This window comes from Siphateles boraxobius, unplaced genomic scaffold (genome assembly GCF_051911475.1).
Source record: "Siphateles boraxobius isolate OS27281-9 unplaced genomic scaffold, OSU_SipBor_1 125, whole genome shotgun sequence".
NCBI lineage: Eukaryota > Metazoa > Chordata > Actinopteri > Cypriniformes > Leuciscidae > Siphateles > Siphateles boraxobius.
Window position 1 is genome coordinate 318,210 of NW_027508728.1, and position 6,346 is coordinate 324,555.

The window sequence follows — 6,346 nt, forward strand, 5'->3', positions numbered from 1 at the left end:
ACTCGAGGGGAAGGACACTGTACTGATACTCCACCCTTAGACGCAACACACAGGATGGCCTGCGGTGCGGGAGGTAGAGATCTGAAGCACATGTCTTTCAGGTCAAAGCTGCAGACCAATCTTTGGCCAAGATGGTCACGACCCACCACCTAGTAGCACGAAGAACGAGTTTACAACTGGCCTTCGTACCGGCTGGAGGAGCGGCTATATCAAATCCTTCGCCAGCAGGATCAGATAAGCACGCACAAGTCAGGAGCACTGCTCAACACTCGGTGTGATGAATATCACTGAATTTTCAGGAGCACGTCTGCTCAACACCTAATGTGATGACTATCACTGACTTGAGCGGGGTAGCCGAGCCTGAGGTGGGGCAGCAAAGTAGAGAGAGTGGTGTTAGTGTGCTGTGCAACACTTACCTGTCTCCACAAGCGGCAGGGGGCGCGTGAGAAGGCGGATGACCGGGTCCTCGAACGCACCAAGCTGCCTGCTGGCGACCAAGGGGGAGCTGAGGGGTGTAAGGCTATACAGGGTCACACCCGCCAGACTGGCCCTCTTGGGACCCAGGAACAGATGAAATTGCTCTCTCTTTGAAGTGTGGGTACCGCTTGCTCCGCTTTTTTTTTTTTTTTTTTAGGGAGCCAGCGGCGGAACAGACACACACACAAACAAAGGCTCCACCCGGCCCTCACCCGGGGGGAGGGAGTGATCGTGCCACTCCAAGAGCATCTCATCCATTCCTGGGCGGCCCGCTCCGGAATGCTTTCGCTGTCGCTTGCCACCTGGCTTGGCAGCGCCTGGAGCGGGCTGGGCGTCTCTACTGCGGCCGGCTCCCTGCTGAGGCCTGGGTGGAGGCTGCTGCGGAGGGCCAGCAGGAGCGGCGGCCGGAGAACGCCCACGGCGACGAGCAGGCGGAGGAGCTGCCACCGGCGGCGGGAGGAGGCAGCAGCTGGCCACCGGGGCAGGATGTGCCGGATGACCTCAGTCTGCGCTTGAGCGGCAGAGAACTGTTTGATGCAGTTCTCCACCGCGTCGCCGACCAGCCCAACCTGGGAAATTGGGGAGACCAGGAACCGAACCTTGTCCGCATCCGCCATACCAGCCAGGCTGAGCCAACGAAGGCGCTACTGGACCACCAAGGTGGACATCGCCAGACCGATCACGCACGCTACGACACCCGTACCCCGGAGGGCATGCACCACGGTCTGGATTACCCTCGTGCATGCCATGGGTGCCCTAGCCTGCAGCAACGCCATGGCACGCAAGAGGAAGGGGCTTGCCCACAGGCTTTGTAAGCTCTGCCCGTCGGAACGGACGAAACTCACAGGCCTTAGGGGGGAGACGAGGATCCCCCCAAAAGGCAGCGGCCGCCGGACACAGGTGCACCTGTGTCGACAGACCGCTCCAATGGAGGGACACCTCGCAACCCTTCACCGTTCCTCCATCAAGGGTAATGAGGGGGAAAAGCTATTCAGGCAGTTTCTGGCAGAGAAAGATGCTGTTCACCACCTGATAAGCTCTCCATGCATTTCGGGAAAGAAAGGCACTGGGGCGGCGAGCTGAGAACCAGCGCGGCCCGCCCCAAGATACCAAACTCCAGATTCCAACCGAGACTGAACGGGACACGGTGGAGGTTCCACTCGAGCCCGGCAGCCTCGGCGGCCCGTTTCAGCATAGCTGATAATTCTGGATCCGGCTCGGGCAACATTGAACTCCCGGAGGGAGACAATGCAGCCGAGTCATCATCTCCAGAAGTCAGCTCACCCTCTGATGCTGCAATCGGCGTCCTGTCCTCCAGGGGAGCCCCGAGTGAAACCGCTGGCCCACCCATTACAGATGGACCAGCAGGAAACACAGGAGGCTCCAGTGGTTGCAGTGGAAGGGAGGAGTGAGGAGCCCACAGGGAATGGTTACCGGGCGGGACATCCAACACTATCCTCCGGTCACCCATCCCACACAGCACCCGAGGGTGGGGCATGGTAATGGGGACTCGCTCTCCGCGAACGAAGGCGAGTCTCGCCCTCAACACTGCGACAGTCATGTTCCCACAGTGAAAACATGAGCTGTCCACAAAAGCTGTCTCAGCGTGCTGTAAGCCAAACACGTGACACAACAGTTGTGACCATCAGAGAGAGACAGGGAACGACCGCACCCAGAAACGCACGGGCGGAATGACATCTTGAAAAAGACGCAAACGCACCCGTGTTGCTCTTTCAGAAAATAGGACCGTCACCAGTGCCGGAGCACACAGGGAAATGACCGCGGCAACACTGAACAGAGAACTGAAACAGTGAAGCACTCACTTTTCCGCCCTCTAACCAGCCATCAACACACACAAACATTTAGAAATTTGTTGCTGTTAAAACAGCAGTTGAGAGCTCAAAGCTCGCGATTACCGCTGCACTCGCGCTGTAGAACACCAGCACTGGGAGAGTCTTCCTGAAGAACACCGACACACTCGCTCGTTGTAGACAACAGCACTCTCAGAGACATCAAACGATCGGCTCCGAAGCGAAAGGCAACTAGTGCGTGCATCCACTTCCGTATGTATACCCGCGCCGCGGGGGCGGAGTGTGTGATGCGAATCACGCACGCCAATTACATTGGCTCGTTCAATAGTACTCGAAGATGATAGGCTCCCTAGCGTGATCCCATTTCAGTCGCGTCGACTACGTCCGACGTTATCGACTGAAAGGGAACCAAGGTTTGTTCCACATGACTAAGTAGGCATTGCCGCATGACCTTGATCATGCGAAACAGATTTCCCCTCGGAGAAAACCCCTTGGTCCTGAGCCACCACTGCAGGCCCTCATGTACAGGAGACCAAAAGTTATTACATTGGACGCAGCTGCCATGAGACCCAACAGTCTCTGAAACTGTTTCACAGTGAGTGACTGGCCTAGTTTTACCCCATTTACGGCTGAAAGAATCAAAGTAATACGTGCAGGTGACAACTGAGCCCGCATCGTTGTCGAAATCCCATACCACACCTAGAAAAGTGGTCCTCTGATACTCTGTGGAACAGAACAACATCTAAAAATCAGCTAAAGACAGCTAAAATCAATCAATCATCAATGTAATTCAACAGGCGAATGCCCTGGGGTCTCAATGGAGCCAGAGCTGCATCCACGCATTTCGTGAAAGTGCGAGGTGATAAACCTGGGCAGAACGGGAGAACCCGATATTGGTATGCTTCGCCCCCGAAAGCGAACCTCAGGAACTTCCAGTGATGAAGATGGATGGATACATGGAAGTAAGCGTCCTTCAAGTCTATCGTGACAAACCAGTCCTCGGGCTGAATCTGTGACACGATCTGTTTGAGTGTAAGAATCTTGAACTTGAGTTTCTGAACACTGCGGTTTAGTTGGTGCAGATCTAGAATAGGACGCAGGCCCCTATCCTTCTTTGGAACAATGAAGTAACGGTTGACTCCTGACTCCCTGCTGGGAGGAGGAACCCTTTCTATAGCCCCCTTTCGTAGAAGAGTCTGTACTTCCTGCTCCATAAGCAGAGCCTGCTCGGGGTCCACCACCGTAGGGAGGACCCCTAGAAAACTGCGCCCTTTTCTATTGTATGCAGGACCTAATGAGATATATTTGGCAGTAGTTTCCACGCTGCCAGAAAATCTCATAAGGGAACCTGTCTCTCGAGACTGGCCTCTGATGTCGAACAACCACTTCGGTGCCCTGTAACGGCGAACCGGCAGGCAACAACCGAACTAACTGTTCTACGACCCTCTTCAGAGGATTGATGAGATGTGCAGGCACCTCGGCGCCCTGAAGCGGCGAACCGGCAGGGAACAACCGAACTGACTGTTCTACGACCCTCTTTGGAGGATTGTTGAGATGTGCAGAAACCTCGGCGCCCTGAAGCAGTTAACCGGCAGGGAACAACCGAACTGACTGTTCTACGACCCTCCTCGGAGGACTGTTGAGATGTGCAGGCACCTCGGTGCCCTGAAGCAGCGAACTGGCAGGGAAGAACCGAACTGGCAGCGCTTTGACCCTCCTCAGAGAGCCGACCCCCAGAGGGTGCAGAGGAGATACGGGCACCCGTCTCTCCCCGGAGGGGACCACCCTCAGAAGTCTGATAGCCTCGGCGTCAGGACTTCTTCTTTGTCGAAGCCGTCTTAGAGATGATGACAGTCCTCAGATCTTGCCTGCCTCTAACCAGCTTTGACTGCGACCGCCATGCCTGTTGCGTCAATAAATTATACTTTATTATATGATATTATTAAACAATATAGGCCTATTATTGTTATATTCATTATAAATATGGTGATTATCTCTAAGGTTATATATATGACATTTACAATCTGAATAACAATATCATGTTAACAAATGGAAAGACAGGCAGCTGTTTATTATCATGTTAATTGTGTCTTTTACCCCAAATACCATACTTTTACTTATTCTTCTGTTATTGAAAAACTGTTGCTTTATTTACCTTGAACAAAACTGAACATCATTAAGACCTTTCTCTCAAAATATATTCAATAATTTCAGCGATACTCATTTGCTACTTAAGTCTGCAACATTTTAAAAAATATAAAATATAAGATCAGATTAGCTCAGAATCAACTTTGCACTGCTGTCTGTGGATCAGACAAATTTCCCTGTGCATGTTGAAAAGCGAATGTTTATGAAAGTTTTTGTGCATATAGTGGTATCTTCAGCAGAAATGACTGTGTCACCATCCTTAATTCCATTGATGTCTCCTCAAATAATCCCTCCAGTTTTATTGCCTATTTCTGCACATAATTCTGTCGCCTTTTTCGCCTTTCTCGCCTTTATCGCCATTGGCTTTTGGCTTGCTTAGTTGGGGACATTTAGTTTTATATTTACCAATATTATTACAACATTATTTTCCTGTTATCTCTGTAAAGCTGCTTTGAAACAATCTGTATTGTAAAAAGTATATAAATAAAGGTGACTTGACTTGACTTGCTAGTGTTTTCATTTTAAGAATCTTTTGCTTCTGCTTCTCGTCCTTGCATTTTAATCATTATTTTTCCATTACTGAGACAGGATACAACTTTATCTATCTCTTTCTCAATTGCTTTTGATAGTTTTACTGTAGGCTTTTGTTGTTCTGATTGTTCAGCAAAAGTAACAATTACTTTGATTTCTCTTTCTACCAAATAGACCCATCACCCGCTGCTGTTCTTTTTCCTTTTATTATCTCTTACTTCCTGATAATCCATGTCTTGATCATTGTCACTATCTGAAATGTCTCCCCAATGCCATACTCCTTTCAGCCATCCTGTGTCACTTCCCCGACAAAACCTTCAGAGGAGAGTGAAGCATAAGTCCTGATTTTCAGACACAGATGGGTGGATGCAAACTCATCTCACAGAGTCACTACATATGGCGCATAGTTTTACCACATTTTTCTCAGTAAAGCGATGCTTTTCCAAGTGCTGCTCACTGCAAAGCCTCATGACGTCTAGCTCCACCTCTCTGGATGGGTGGGTGAAGGGATGGGGTTATGAGCGGGGTTCAGGTGTGGTTGACCTTCTAGCTCCACCCATTACGCCCAAATGACATCCAGGGAGAAAGATGACATCCAGCTATGTTGTGTTGTAGTGGAGACCACCTAATAAAAGGATGTTCTAAGGATGTTTTGCTAATGTTCCCATTCAACGTTATTTTTTAATGTTCTCCCAACTTTTAAAATGTCCAGTTTTTTTCTTTTGAAAAAGTTTTTTTTTGACCTGTTCCAGATCGGGCAACTTTACACCACCCTATCAACCTCCCAAACCCCACAGGGCGGGGCTGGAGGGAAACCTTGATCCGGTGTCTGGAAAGCATTGGATCCCGGTCTGAAACCAAGCCCATCTCCAAGTCCATTCCAGAGTCTTGTCCCGTCATGGCCATCGTTCCCGAGTCTCGTCCCCAGATGGCCACCATTCCCGAGCCCTCGGTCAAGATGGCCAAGTCCAGAGTCCAGAGGAATTGGACTTAATAGATTTTGATACTGAAATACCACCACCATGAAATCTTCCACCATCATATATAGTATCTGTCTGTGAAATCCGTGCTTGCAAAGTCCATGCTTGAAATCCGTCCAGCCCAATTGTTCATTAACATTGTCAGGGTCTGAATCGGGCTTGAATTGATTTGAACTTGACATCCTCAATATTTTCGCTAGAGAAGATCTCACAGTTATAAAGGGGCGGGACATTTCCCGAAAAGATGCCAATCACAAAACACTGAACCAGCTAACCAATCACAGCACATTTCATATTTCGGAAGGAGGGGCTTCATCTAAATCGGCTTGTTGGAGCCAGACTGGGGAGAGAGGTTTTGTAATAATGTAAAATATGTGAAAATTAATGTTTCTATAATAA